Raw genomic sequence first — 15,134 nt, forward strand, 5'->3', positions numbered from 1 at the left:
CTTGGCAGAAGCATTGCGTGCAGGATAAGCAAACCCATATCTGGAGTGTCTGTTCCGGTGAGGACAAACTGTTGCCCTTTCCATGATGGAAGAGGTCCAATATAATCAACCTTCCACCAAGTAGCCGACTGATCACCCCGAGGAATGGTGCCATATTGAGGGCTCAGTGTTGGTCTCTGCTGCTGGCAAATTGGGTTCTTAGCAGTGGCTGTAGCGAGGTCAGCCTTGGTGACTGGAAGTCCGTGTTGCTAAGCCCATGTGTAACCTCCATCCCTGCCACCATGGCCACTTTGTTCATGGGCCCAGTGGGCCGTGACAGGGGTGGCTGAGGAAAGAGGCTGAGTGGTGTCCACAGAATAAGTCATCCTATCCTCTTGATTATTAAAATCCTCCTCTGCTGAGGTGACCCATTGGTGAGCACTCATATGAGATGGAAATATTTTCACAGTTTTTGAGCACTCAGAGAGGTCCAGCCACACAGCATCTTTCCCAAATTTCTTTGTCACCAATTTCCTCATCATGATTCTTCCAAGTCCATGACCATCTATCCAAACCATTGGCTACAGCCCATGAATCGGTATATAATCGCACATCTGGCCATTTCTCCTTCAAAGAATAGTGCACAACGAGGTGCACTGCTTGAAGTTCTGCCCACTAGGAAGATTTCCCTTCCTAGACTTGGAAGGGAAAGTCCACACTGCATGGACTTGGAAAAATCATGATTGGGAAATTGGTGACAAAGAAATTCAGGAAAGATGCAGGTGCTGCCCTTGTAAATCTGTTTTGCAAAGTATTGGTCAAGAGTATGTCTTCTGGACCGTCCCAGCTGGGATGAGTAGGTCTAAAGTGACTAATTTACTCTAACATCCCAGTCTCACTAAGCCTTTGGATCCCTTCCTCTACGTTAAACCAAGGGAGATCAGGCATTTCCAGCTTGCTCACAGGGGTCCATCTTTTTTTGGGGGGAGGTGGGGTGCAGGGATAGAGTCTCACTGTGTCATCAAGGCTGGAGTCCAGTGGCACAATCTCAGCTCACTGCAACCTCCGCCTCCTGGGCTCAAGCGATTCTCCTGTCTCAGCCTCCCAAGTAGCTGAGATTAAAGGCATCCGCCACCACACCCGGCTAATTTTTGTGTTTTTAGTAGAGATGGGGTTTCACCATGTTGGCCAGGCTGGTCTCGAACTCTTGACCTCAAATTATCTGCCTGCCTTGGCCTTCCAAAGTGTTGGGATTATAGGCATTAGCCACTGCACCTGGCTTTGAGCCCATATTTAATCCATATTTCAGCTAACCAAGCAAATAAACTATTAGAACCTTTTTTTAACTCCCCAAGCTGCAACATTAAATGCAGAATTCCTGCTTAGTGAGCCCAAATCAATAAATTCAGCCTGATCCAACTTTGTTTCTTCCACCATTATCCTCCACCCTTCATATTCATTCCTATGCCTGTCCTCCAGATTTCTGCTTATATAAGTTAGAAAACTCACACAGTTATTTTGGAGTGTAGCGCAGTTCATCATGGGTAACGCTTTGAACCTTCCGTCTAGGGGCCTGCCAGATCTTTAGTTATAGGTCTAGAAGCAAACAGGGGTGTTAGGGTTGGATCCTGAGGAGAATCGGCACTGTCTTGCCTGGCAGCTGCCTTGGGAGGCCATCACTGTTGCCTCAGGCAGTGTACGGTTAATCTCCTCAGACAAAGGTGGAAAGGCTGATGGCTGCCCGGGTTGGGAAGGGGATGTATTGGGGATGTTGCCACCACTGGGAGTGGGGAGGCTGTTTCCTCTGACTAAAAAGACTCATCAGAATTTAGTAGATTAGTGCTCCCAGCCTCATCAGGATTCTCCCACAAGTTCCCATTTCAAGTTGCAAGGCCCCTTCTTTTACAGTCAGTGCCCCCACTTTGACACTAGACACCTTGTGAGACTGTGTGTGAACCTTTTGTTGCAGGTCAGCCACTCGCATGATAAGAGCTTGTGTCTGATTTTCCACAATTTCAGCTCTTTCTTGACAGGAGATAAAACTCTCACTCAGAGCAATCTTATTACATTTGAGACTCAGCATGTTGTTCCTCTTGAGCCGGAAGATAGAATCCCTGAGTTCATAATTTTCTTTCATCACTTTGTCTAGTGAACTTAGGAGCAACCAACCAACTTCATTATATTCCTTGGTTCCTTACATATGGTCAAAGGTATTATGTACAGAGTCACTAAACTTGCCTCTCACAGGCAGTGAATCAGGAGTATCAAATGCATATATTTTGCCTGGCCGGGCGCGGTGGCTCAAGCCGGTAATCCCAGCACTTTGGGAGGCCGAGACGGGCGGATCACGAGGTCAGGAGATCGAGACCATCCTGGCTAACACAGTGAAACCCCGTCTCTACTAAAAAAAAATACAAAAAACTAGCCGGGCGAGGTTGCGGGCACCTGTAGTCCCAGCTACTTGGGAGGCTGAGGCAGGAGAATGGCATAAACCCGGGAGGCGGAGCTTGCAGTGAGCTGAGATCCGCCCACTGCACTCCAGCCTGGGCGACAGAGTGAGACTCCGCCTCAAAAACAAAACAAAACAAAAAGCATTTATTTTGCCTAACTCTTTAAACAGTTTATGCCAAGGACTATCAGTATTCTCCATACTATTAGAGGTAGAGTTCTTAACATTTTTGGTTCTAATCATATTAAGCAGCCAATTCCAGAAACCCAAAAACCAACTTAAAAACTCCATCTTTAAACTTCTGTTCCTCTAAAACCACTCCCGGGACCAAAATCTGTAATTAGTCAAGACAGGACTAATAGGATGGATGTATATATGAAAAGGGGTTTATTGAAGAGAGTTGACTCGCACAATCACAAGTTGAAGTCCCACAATAGACTGTTGACAAGCTGCGGAGCAAGGAAACCAGTCTGAATCCCAAAACCTCAAAAGTAGGGAAGCCGACAGTGCAGCCTTCAGTCTGTGGTTGGAGGCCTGATCACCCTGTCAAACCACTGGTGTAGGTTCAAGAGTTCAAAAGCTGAAGAACTTGGGAGTTTGATGTTTGAGGGCAGGAAGCATCCAGCAAGAGAGAAGAATGGAGGCCAGAAGACTTACCCAGACTAATTTTTCCACATTCCACCACCTGCTTTTATCCTAACCGAGCTGGCAGCTGATTATTTGGTTCCCACCCAGATAGAGGGTGGGTTTACCTCTACTAGTTCACTGACTCAAATGTTAATCTCCTTTGCAACACCCTCACAGACACACCCAGGAACAATACTTTGCATGCTTCATTCCAGTCAAGTTGAATATTAACCATCACATCCATTGTTGAGACCTACTACTCAGAAAAAAGAATTCCTTTCAAAATATTACAGCTCACTGAAAATGCACTTGATTACCTAAGAGCTCTGATGGAGATATACAAGGATATTAATGCTGTTTTCATGCCCTGAAAACAAGAACATCTATTCTGCAGCCCATGGATCAAGGAGTAATTTCTACATTCAAGTTTTATTATAAAAGAAATACATTTTGTAAGACTGTAGCTGCCATGGATAGTGATTCCTCTGATAGATCTGGACAAGGTAAATTGAAAAGCTTCTAGAAAGGATTCACTAAATGCCGTTAAGAACATTACTGATTCGGTTGGGCGCGGTGGCTCAACGCCTGTAATCTCAGCACTTTGGGAGGTCAAGGGGGGCAATCACAAGGTCAGGAGTTTGAGACCATCCTGGCCAACATGGTGAAACCTGTCTCTACTAAAATACAAAAAAAAATTAACCAGGTGTGGTGGTGTGCACCTGTAGTCCCAGCTACTCGGGAAGCTGAGGCAGGGGAATCGCTTGAACCTGGGTGGTGGAGGTTGCCGTGAGCCGAGATTGCGCCACTGCACTCCAGCCTGGCAACAGAGTGAGACTTCGTCTCAAAAACAAAAAAAAGAAATGTAAAAAAGAACATTACTGATTCATGGGAGGAAGTCAGAATATCAGAATTAACAGAAGAAGTTGCTTTAGAAGAAGTTGATTCCAACCCTCATAGATAACATTGAGGGCTTCAAGAGGAAGCAACTGCAGACGTGGTAGAAACAGCAAGAGAACTAGAAAGAGAAGTGAAGCCTGAAGATGTGACTGAATTGCTGCAATCTCATGTTTAAACTTTAATAGATGAAGAGTTGCTTTTCATGGATGAGCAGAGAAATTGCTTTCCTGAGAGGGAATTTACTTCTGGCAAAGATGCTGTGAGCATTGAAATGACCGCAAAGGATTTAGAATATTGCATAAACTTAGTTGATAAAAGAGTGGCAGGGTTTGAGAGGATTAACTCCAATTTTGAAAGAAGTTCTGCTTGGGGTATAATGCCATCAAATAGCATCACATGCTACAGAGGAATGTTTCATGAAAGCAGAATCAATCAGTGGGCAAATTTCATTGTTGTCTTAATGTAAGAAATTGCTACAGCCACCCCACCCTTCAGCAGCCACCACCCTTATCATTCACCAAGTGTCAACATTGAGGCAAGACGCTCCACCAGCAAAAAGATTACCACTTGCTGAAGGTTGAGATGATTGTTAGAATTTTTTGACAATAAAGTATTCTTAAATTAAGGTATTTGTTCAGGAAAAAACTCTCTCAATCTGCATTTTTTCCTATATTTTCATACCACCACAACACAGAAGACTTCTGTGACCAGAGGCCTGGATGGTTTTCCCCACATACCAAGCAGTGGACACTTACCTGGGTGCCCTCTGATTCAATTCTGATACTATCGACCTGGAGATAGTGTTACATTTCACAGGGCGACTGATTAGCTTCACGTTGGGGTTCCATGACCCCCTCTTTGGGTCGATTAATTTGCTGGAATGGCTTATAGAACCCAAAGAAACACTTAACTGGCTTATTCTAAAGGATATTACAGAGGATACCGATGAAGAGATGCACAGGACAAGGCATGGGGAATGGAGTATAGAGCTTCCATGCCCTCCCTGGGCATGCCACCCTCCAGGGCCCTTCACATGTTCAACTATCTGGAACCTCCCGAACTCAGCCCTCTTGGGTTTTTAATGGAAGCTTCTTGACATCAGCATTCCATCTTCCAGAGTATAGGGCAAGACCATCTCTAAGGAGGGTCTTAAGACCCACAGTTACAAAGGCAGGGGATTGGAGTCCTACGTTAGGGCAGGTGAAAGGAGGGCAGGAGAAATTCTGTTTCCTGGGCCTGCTCCTGAGACCTAACACACCCAGCACACCCCTAATAAAAGACTGTAACAAGGGCTGTGGAAGTTAGGAGCCAAGAACCATGGATGAGAACCAACATGTAGCATTATACCACCGGTATGGGTACTTCTTTAGACATAATGCTATTACACACTTAATAGACTATAGTTTAAACATAACTTATAGGCATTGGGAAAGCAAAAAATTCTTGTGACTATCTTTATTGCAATACTTGCTTTTTTCCAGTCATCTGGAACTGAACCTGCAGTATCTAATATGTGTATTGCTAATGGATAGGGTTTTTTTATTTGATAGTTTTCATATGCTTTCTCTGGTTTTGATATCAGGATAATATTGACCCATAAATAGAGTTGAAAGTGTTTCCTCCATTTTATTAAAGAGCTTTTAAGGCTTGGGATTAATTTCTCTTTAAATATCTGGTAGAGGTTACCGTTGAAGCCATCTGTTCCTGGGCCTCTATTTGGGGTAAATTTTTGGTTATGAATTCAATCCCTTTGCTTTTTACACGTTTATTCATATTTTCTGTTACTTCCCGAGTCAATTTGGTAATTTGTGTCCTTCTAGGAATTTGGCAATTTCATCTAGGTTATCTAATTTATTGGTGTACTGTTTTTTATAGTATTTTCTGAGAATCTTTTGTGTTTTTTTAAGATCAGTGGTGGTATATCTTCTTTCATTTCTGGTTTTAGAAAGTAACTCAGGCCTTCTCTAGTTATTTTCTTGGTCTGTCTAGCTAACGGTTTGTTTAGTCCCTTACTTGTGATTATTTTTGCTTTTTTTCTTACTGCTTTCAAAATTTATTCTTTGTCTTTTGTTTGATTAGGATGCATCTAAATGTGATCTCTGAGTTTATTCTGCTTAGCATTTGTTGACCTTCTTAGATGTGTAAATAAATATTTTCTTCAAATTGGGGGCGTTGTCAATTTTTTTTCAAATATTTTTTTCTGCTTTTCTCTCTTCTTTCTTTCTGGGAATTCCTTTTGTAAATCTTGATACATTTGATTGGTGTCCCACAGGTCTCTGAGGCTCTGTTCACCTACCTGCTTACCTACCCTCCCCGTCTTTGTCCTTAGACTGAATAATCTTAGTCTGCCTATCTTCAAGTTGATTGGTTCTTTTTTCTGCCAGGTCAAATCTACCAGTGTATATCTAGTGAATTTTTCACTTTAATTTATGTTCTTTTCAGCACCGCAATTTCTCTCTGGTTCTTTATTATAAATTTATTTAATTGCCTGTTTAGTGAAATATTCTCCTCATACTTTAGTTGTTTATACATGGTTTCCTTTCATTCTTTGAACATATTTTAAATGTCTGATTTAAAGTTCTTTTGTCTAATAAGTTCAATATCTGGACTTTCTCAGAGACATTTTCCCCCATGTGTGATACATTTTTATGTCTTTGCATGTCCCATAATGTTTTTTTTGTTTTGTTTTGTTTTTGTTTTTTTTTTGAGACGGAGTCTGGCTGGCCCAGGCTGGAGTGCAGTGGCCGGATCTCAGCTCACTGCAAGCTCCGCCTCCGGGTTTACGCCATTCTCCTGCCTCAGCCTCCCCAGTAGCTGGGACTACAGGCGCCTGCCACCTCGCCCGGCTAGTTTTTTGTATTTTTTAGTAGAGACGGGTTTCACCGTGTTAGCCAGGATGGTCTCGATCTCCTGACCTCGTGATCCGCCCGTCTCGGCCTCCCAAAGTGCTGGGATGACAGGCTTGAGCCACTGCGCCTGGCCCGTCCCATAATGTTTTGTTTAAAAACTAAATATTTAAAATAATACAGTGTGACAACTGGAAATCAGATTATCCTCCACCCCAAGGTTTGTTGTTGCTGTGTCATTGTTGTTATTCTTTGTTTAGTGACTTTTCTAAACTAATTGTGTGAAGGTAGTATTCTTTGTATTCTGTGCCCACTGACATCTTTGTAGTTAGCTTAGTGATCAACTAATGATTGAACAGAGGTTTCCTTATATGTCTACAATCGTAAGACTCTCAGTGTTTGCCATGGGGGCTCTGTGTGTCTTGAGGAGGAAGGATGAGAATAGTGCAGTTGTTTGTTTTGGTGTTTTTTTGTTTTGTTTGTTTTGTTTTTTGTTTTATTTTGTTTTTGTTACCTTGTAGCTTCAGCACAAAGGAAAAATGGTGCAATTTAAAATGCCATGATAGCTTGCTGTACTTGCTGAGATTCAGTTGATTTTGAGATTCAGCTGATTTTCTTGAATAGAGTAAGCCTTTGGTTAATTCCCAGAGTTCCTTTGTTTAATGACGTTAGATTCCCCCTCCCACCCTGCAAAACAGCAACAACTACTCGCAAGAGACCCACAGCATTAAGTGTCAAACCGGAAGAAAACCAGTCACCTTTCTGAAGTATATTTTCCTAGCTGTTTTCCTGATTTAATCTTTGCTCAATAATCATTTCTTAATTTTGGCATCATTTGCTTTCTGTATTATAGACTGAGAATTTTCAAAACAATCAAAACCTGCTATCTCTTTGTTTAACTGTCTGTAGTAAGCTGCTCTTGCATTGCTGTAAAGAAATATCTCAGCCAGCTCAGTGGCTCATTCCTGTAATCCCAGCACTTTGGGAAGCCAGGGCGGGTGGATCACCTGAGGTCAGGAGTTCAAGATCAGCCTGGCCAACATGGCAAAGCCCCGTCTCTACAAAAATACAAAACTTAGCTGGGTGTGGTGGCAGGCGCGTGTGGTCCCAGCTATTCGGGAGGCTGAGGCAGGAGAATCGCTTGAACCCAGGAGGCAGAGGTTGCAGTGACCCAGGATCACGCCACTGCACTCCAGCCTGGGTGACAGAGTGAGACTCTTTCTCAAAAAAAAAAAAAAAAGTCTCAGCCTGGCCAACATGGTGAAACCCCATCTCTACTAAAAATACAAAAGTTAGCTGGGCGCAATGACATATGCCTGTAATCCCGGCTACTCGAGAGACTGAGGCAGGAGAATCGCTTGAACCCAGGAGGCAGAGGTTGCAGTGAGCCAAGATTGTGCCATTGTACCCCAGCCTGGGTGACAGAGTGAGACTCTGTCTCGGGAAAAAAAAAAAAAAAAGGAAAAAAGAAATACCTGAGGCTGGGCAATCTATAAAGAAAAGAAGTTTGGCCAGGCATGTTGGCTCATGCCAGTACTTTGGGAGGCCAAGGCAGGCAGAGCACTTGAGACCAGGAGTTTCAGACTGGCCTAAACCAACATGGCAAAACCCAGCCGCTACAAAAAATACGAAACTTAGCTGGGCATGGTGGCACATGCCTGTAATCCCAGCTACTCAGGAGGCGGAGACATGAGAATTGCTTGAGCCTAGGAGATGGAGGTTGCAGTGAGCCAAGATCATGCCACTGCTCCAGCCTGGGTGACAGAGGGACACTGTCTCAAAAAAATAAGAAGAAGAAGAAGAAAATTAAAAGAAGACATTTAATTGGCTCATGCTTTTGCTGTCTGTGAGTCTGTGCAAGCATGACACCAATATCTGCTCAGCTCTAGTAAGGACCTCAGGAAGCTTAAAATCATGGCGGAAAGCAAAGCAGAAGCCAGCACATCACATGGCAAAAGAAAAAGAGAGAGGAAGTCCCAGACTTTTAAACAACCAGATCTCACGTGGACTGAGGGAGAACTCACTTATTACCAAGGGGATGGTGCTAAGTCATTCATGAGGGATCCGCCCCATTATTACCGAAACACCAAAGGTTGGATGTAGGTCTTGCTGCTTGCTTCACAAAAAGCCAATCACTGACACAACAATTATTGCCAAGAAAGGCTTTAATCAGTTGCTGCAGCCAAGGAGATGGGTGCTCAATCTCAAATCCATCTGCCTGACTAAAACTAAGAGTTTATATAGCAGGGGAGAAATGTAACAGTGTGTAAGAAAACAAGAATTAGGGAAGGGGCAAGGACGCAGTCATGGTGAATGAGGGATCCATGATGTGGTGCCGTCATCTGGTGAGTTTCAGTTCTTTGATACTTTCTTTGAGAGGCCTGAAGGTCCTTTTCTGAGGAAGGAACTCAGATAAAACAAATACAAGTTTCAAGCTTTTTAAGACCAGAAAGGGCAATTTCTATGTTTATCAAAAAGAACAGTCTGTGGGGGCAGTTGGGTTGGTTTTGCCATGTTCCGATCACCTCCCATCAGACCCCAACTTCAACATTCAGAATCACATTTTAACATGAGATTTAGAGGGGACAAACATCTAAACCATATCGCAGTTCTTCCTTGAGTTTATCTCTTTCTTTTTGCACTTTAATTAGCAAGCAGCAGCCAGGGGCCACCTTTCACACTTTGCTTAGATATTTCCCTAGATAGATCATCCAATTCATTGGGCACATTTTCTACTTCCCAAGTTACTGAAGATAACAGTGTTGTGAAACTTTCTCCCATTACATAATTCCAGTAATATTTACCTCATTTTTCTAGAAGTTCTTACTCTGCAGCCTTCTTAAAGGCTGTATTAACAGCTTATTGAAGTTACTTCAATCTTCCATTAATACTATTCCCAGAGACCACTTCCTGGTTCAAAAATGACACCTACATTTCCAGTTTTTTCTTACAGCAGCATCCCACTAATATGCACCAAAATCTGTATTATCTATGACTCTATAACAAATTACTTTCCAAATTCAGCAGTTTCAAACAACAGACGTTTATTATTTCACATTTTCTCTGGGGTCAGGAACCTGAGAATTGCTCAGCTAGTTGGTTTTGGCTCACTTTTTCATGAGGCTACAATCAAGGAGTGAGCTGGGTTGTGGTCATAGGAGATTTGATTGTTGTAGACTGTCTTGCAAGTCCACGCATTTGGCTGCTTGCAGGAGGCTTCCATCTTTCTTCACGTGAGCCACCTCATGGGACTTCTCATAGTTATGGCTTTCTCTAGAGTGAGTGATGAGAGAGAGATGAAGGAACAGATAAGTGAATGGGAGAAGGAGATAGAGGAGAAGGAAAAGGGAAGGGGAGAAAGAGAAGATAAAAGGAGAGGAGAAGCGGGGGGCAAAAGAGAAAACAACCAGGAGCACCAGTGTTCATCACTGTCCAGTATGAAAACTTCATTCATTTATAACATAATCTCCAAAGTGACACATACTTTCACAGTATGCTATTGGTTACACAGACTACCCATGATACAACATGGGGGCAAGGGGGTATTGCACAGCAGTGTTATATCAGGAGGCAGGAATTATTGAGGACCATCTTGAAGCAGCAGCCACACAGGGCTTTTTAAATTAATTAACTTTGAAAAATGAAGAAATAAGGCAAAAAATAAGTGTTCTTGTCTAATAGGGGGCAGTAAACCCTATTTCTGGGTGGCAACATTCTTCTAGGCAAATATTTACTACTAGCCTGATCCTTGTAAAAATTTGAGTTTACAATTCCTAACCTACATCTAGATCTTCAGTTATTTGCTTTTTTGTAGTTATAACAACTTGTGCAAGTGATTTAGGAGACTCACTAACCAGTCAGCAGCTGAGAAGCATTCTCTTTGTCTGTCTGTCTGTCTTTCTCCCTCTCTTTTGCCAGGTCCTTTGATCTCACACATGGACTTATTCCACAATATAGTATAAAGAGACAAAAAGTGAGTGGGTGAATAAAACAGAGTAGCACTATTTATTGTACTTTAAACTTTGCTCTAAATTCAATCCTAAAGTATAGCCCTAGTCACATGATATGGGTCTAATAATGTCTGTCCTTTATGGCAGATATATTGAATTGATAAAGTGATGATGTTAGTAATACATTTCAGGACAGTTAACTAAAATACCTAAAAGTAAAGCTAGTATCTCCTTTAAATACATAATACAAAGCAAGATTAGGTTTGAAAAAAGGTGAAGAAGAATGTTCATAGACGCCTTCAAAGATTTCTAAAGATAATCATCAAGCAATAGTATATCTTTGAATCCTATGTGCAACAGGATATTTCTTGTTTTGATAGTGCACTTTAGTTAGGTTACATGTGCTAATATAATCTAGTTTGGACCAAAAAAGTATCACATGGGTTTATAAAGTATGTCTTTTATATTTTTCCAGTTATGAAGTTAACAAATAAGAAGGGACTTTAAAAAGTTCATGGAAAAAATGGAATTCAAAGATAAAAATAAAAAATGCAAAGTTTATTTCTCAACATAAGCTCCATCCAATTCAAGACACTTTTGTAAGCAAGGATACCAGCCATTTAGTCCATACTCAAAAGAACTGGGAATGTAACCGTGTCAATGCAATTTTTTTTACATTATTAACTGAAGAAAAATTGGTGACCTTTAAAGTTTTTTTAAGATTAGGAAACAAAAAAATTAGAAGACATCAAATGAGGATTATAAGGTGGATGCCTGATGATTTCCCATCATAACTCTTGCCAGATTGCCCTTGTTTGATGAAAGAAATGAACAAGAGCATTATTGTGGAGGACTCCCTGGTGAAGCTTTCCTGGGCATTTTTCTGCTCAAACTTTGGCTGCCTTTCTCAGAACACTCTCATAATAAACACATGTTATTTCTTTGGCCCTCCAGAAAGTCAACAAGCAAAAAGCCTTGAACATTCCAAAACACTGTTGCCATAACCTTTGCTCTTAGTCTGTCCGCTTTGGCTTTGACAGGACCACTTCCATCTCTTGGTAGCCATTGCTTTAATTGTGTTTCATCTTCAGGATTATATTGGTAAAACCATGTTTCATCGCCTTTTACAATTCTTTGAAGACATGCTCTGAGTCTTGAACCCACTGGTTAAAATTTTTTCATTGAAAGCTCTGCTGTTGAAAGCTCTGCTGTTGTCTGCAACTGATCTGGGCGCAATGGTCTTGGCACCCATTGAGTGGAAATCTGCTCAGCTTTAGTTTTGGAGTCAGAATTGTGTGAGCTAATGTCCATCAAGATGTCTGTGATGTTGACTATCATTCCTGCTGTTAATCACCAGTCTTCTTCAATTGGGATGCAAACAAAATGAATTTTTGTCCTCACAAATTGATGCAGATGTTCTGTCACTGCAGGCTTTATCTTCAACATCATCTCATCCCTTAAAATGAGTTGTCCATTTTTTTTTGACCTCTGAACTTTTTATTGGCCTCCTCCTCCCCAGAGGGGACCCTGCTTCTGCTGGCTTAATGTTTCAAAACTTTGGTGTCATTGGTCTCAGGTACCACTTTGCCATCCACTATCCGGTGGCTGGTGGTCTTTTGGATGGTTTGCATGGAGTTGCTGCTGTCCAGGGCATCACCAAGATTGAAGTCCTCGCCGTCTTCCAGCAGGCGCCGATAGATGATGATCTTAGCCTCCAGCTTGACCTTGATGTTTGGCAGGACCTCGTACTCCTGGGCCTGGTGCTGCCCCTCTGCCTGGGTCTGTGCCAGCTCCGACTCCATGTGCAGGAGGATCCCATTGAGCTACTCCATCTGTAGGGCGTAGGGGGCCTCCACCTCCCTCAGGCCATTCTCCAAGCTGGCCTTCAGGTTTCTCATCAAGTCCAGGTCCATCTCCAAGGACTGGACTATAAGTCTCAACTTCATGAGCACCGTCTTAGCAGCTCCAGCTCCGGCAGACTGCATGGTGATCACTGTGGTGGTCTCCTCAATCTGCTGAGACGCTGAGACCAGTAACTTGTCTAGCTCCTCTCGGTTCTTCTGAGCCAGCTTGTTGTATTGGGCCCAGATGTCTACCATGATCTTGGCAAGGTCCTGAGATTTGATGGCATGTACCTCCACAGTCACCCTAGAGCTGGCAGTCTGGGCTTATAGGCCTTTTACTTCCCCTTCATGGTTCTTCGTGAAGAGCAGCTCCTCCCTGAGAGCCTCCATCTGTGTCTCCAGCTGCAGCCGAGTGACATTGGTTTCATCAGTAACTTTGCAGGAGCCCATGATATTGCGCTCCACAGACTGGTGCATGGCCAGCTTTGTCTCATACTTGACTCTAAAGTCATCATCAACAAGACGGGCATTGTCAATCTGCTGAACAACGCGGACATTTTCCACAGTATTTGCGAAAATCTGAGCCCTTAGGTCCTTGATGGTCTTGAACTAATGGTTCCAGTCTCTGCCCTGGGGTCCCTTCTTCTCCAGGTGCCCCTGATTTTGCTCTCCAGCTTCTCTAGTTCTTGGTGTCCAGGCTCCTCACTCTGTCCAGATAGGAGGCCAGGTGGTCATTCAGGCTTTGCATGCTCTGGCCATTCAGGCCTTGCGTGGTCTTCTCGTTCTGGATGCCTTCCTTTCCTGCCAGACCCCCAGCCATCCCCATGGCCAGGTCCCCGGACCTGAAGCCACCCTGGAAGCTGGTGGAGCAGGACATGGAGATCAGGGAACCAGAGCTCCCGGAACCTGCACAGATGCCAGCCACGCTGCTGACCAGTCAGGCACCATAGCTGGGTGCCTGGACGGAGTCCAGGAACCAGTAGCTGGTGGAGAAGGTGGAGCAAGTGGTGAAGCTCATGCTGTACGGGGAGGAGAGCGAGAGGACAGGACTCAGACTTTGCCAACGACCAAGTTATCCATTTTTAAACTGCTGATTTCTTTAGGACATTATCCTCATAAACTTTTTCAAAATTACTAGTGATTTTATCATTCTTCCATCCAAGCTTTAACGTATAGTTAATATTTGTTCTTACTTCAATTTTAGCAGAACTCATGTTGCTCTGATACTGGATGTTTTCAAACTGATGTCTTATCCTTCTTAGTGCCTCAAGCTAGATGCCGTTTACACATGTTATAACAAGTTAGTAGTTTATTTTGGTGCAAAAAATTTTTGAAATTTATGCATAGTTTTTTTATAATGTGCGTTTTCCATGAACTTTGAAGACCCCTTGTACTTTTACTTATTTACCATTTGGTGATTTAAATAAAATATAAGTGCTTAGCCTGCATCTTTTTTTTCTTCTATTATTTCTACTAACAGCTAACATTTACTGGACTATTAATATGCCAAGTACAGAGTTAAGTATTTTATCTACAATCTCATATAATCCTTACAGCATCCAGTGAGCAAGCCCCATAAATATTATCCCAGGTTCTATTATTATTTCTGTCTTAATGAATGCAGAAACTGAGGCATGGAGAGAATACGTAACTAGCCTAAGTTTATAAAGATGGCTAAGATCCCGAACTATAGCTAGGTCAAATAGGAAAACGAATAGTGTCCCTCTTTCCTATCAAGTTCTAAACAAACAATGGAAGTGAAGGCTAAAATTGTATTTTTCTTATAGGCCCATAGTTCCCTCTTTCAGATGTTTTTCAGAATTCAAAATTCTTTGTTTTGAAACAGGTAATACAATGTTTTGTAATATCTCCAACAAGTCTGAGATAGCACCCTGTGATCAAATGTATTGACATTTATGCAAGACCAGTTTATATCAGCTTAAGTCACGTTTTGCTACCAAATGTGATGGTAGTTGTGGTGGGGGTGGGTTTGTTGCCTCTCCTCACCTCCAAATAGTATATTTTGAAACCTTCTTGCATTTTAGAGCGATGGACCTATTAATGATAGATGCTGGTTGGAAGGCTTCTCTTTAAGTCTTTTAAACAAGTGTTTTAACTAATACTGAAACACAGAACTAGGGAGACTTACCACTTCAGTCTCTTAACAACGGTGGATCAGAGAAGGCCTATTCATTTAACACTGATCTACCTGAGTAAGGGTTTAGACATTTAAGGAGTAGAGAACTAGTATCTCTACAAGTAGGCCCATTTCTAAGAGGAAAAAGTGTATCCCTACTCAGAAAACAAGTATCTCTAGTCATCCTTCCCAATTTACCAATCACCCTGCATCTAAAGGATCAGAGTAAAGGAATGGAGCCAGACCAGAAATGTGTGTATAAAAGCCACCACCCCCAATACTAAATCTCTATATCACTATTATAAACTGTGTATATAAGTGATCTGTTCTTATCCCACACTTCTTACTATAAAATCGTTCAGTTGTTTTACTAACTGTGTAAGTTTCAGGTAGAGTTGTATTATT

General features: G+C 42.4%; 1 protein-coding gene across 16 annotated transcripts in view; it reads left to right on the forward strand.

Annotated features, from left to right (window-relative positions):
• The window catches only part of LCORL (ligand dependent nuclear receptor corepressor like), a 182,741-nt gene that overhangs the window by 100,404 nt on the left and 67,203 nt on the right, over window positions 1–15,134 (forward strand). The window lies entirely within an intron of this gene.

This window comes from Chlorocebus sabaeus, chromosome 27, assembly GCF_047675955.1.
Source record: "Chlorocebus sabaeus isolate Y175 chromosome 27, mChlSab1.0.hap1, whole genome shotgun sequence".
Lineage (NCBI taxonomy): Eukaryota > Metazoa > Chordata > Mammalia > Primates > Cercopithecidae > Chlorocebus > Chlorocebus sabaeus.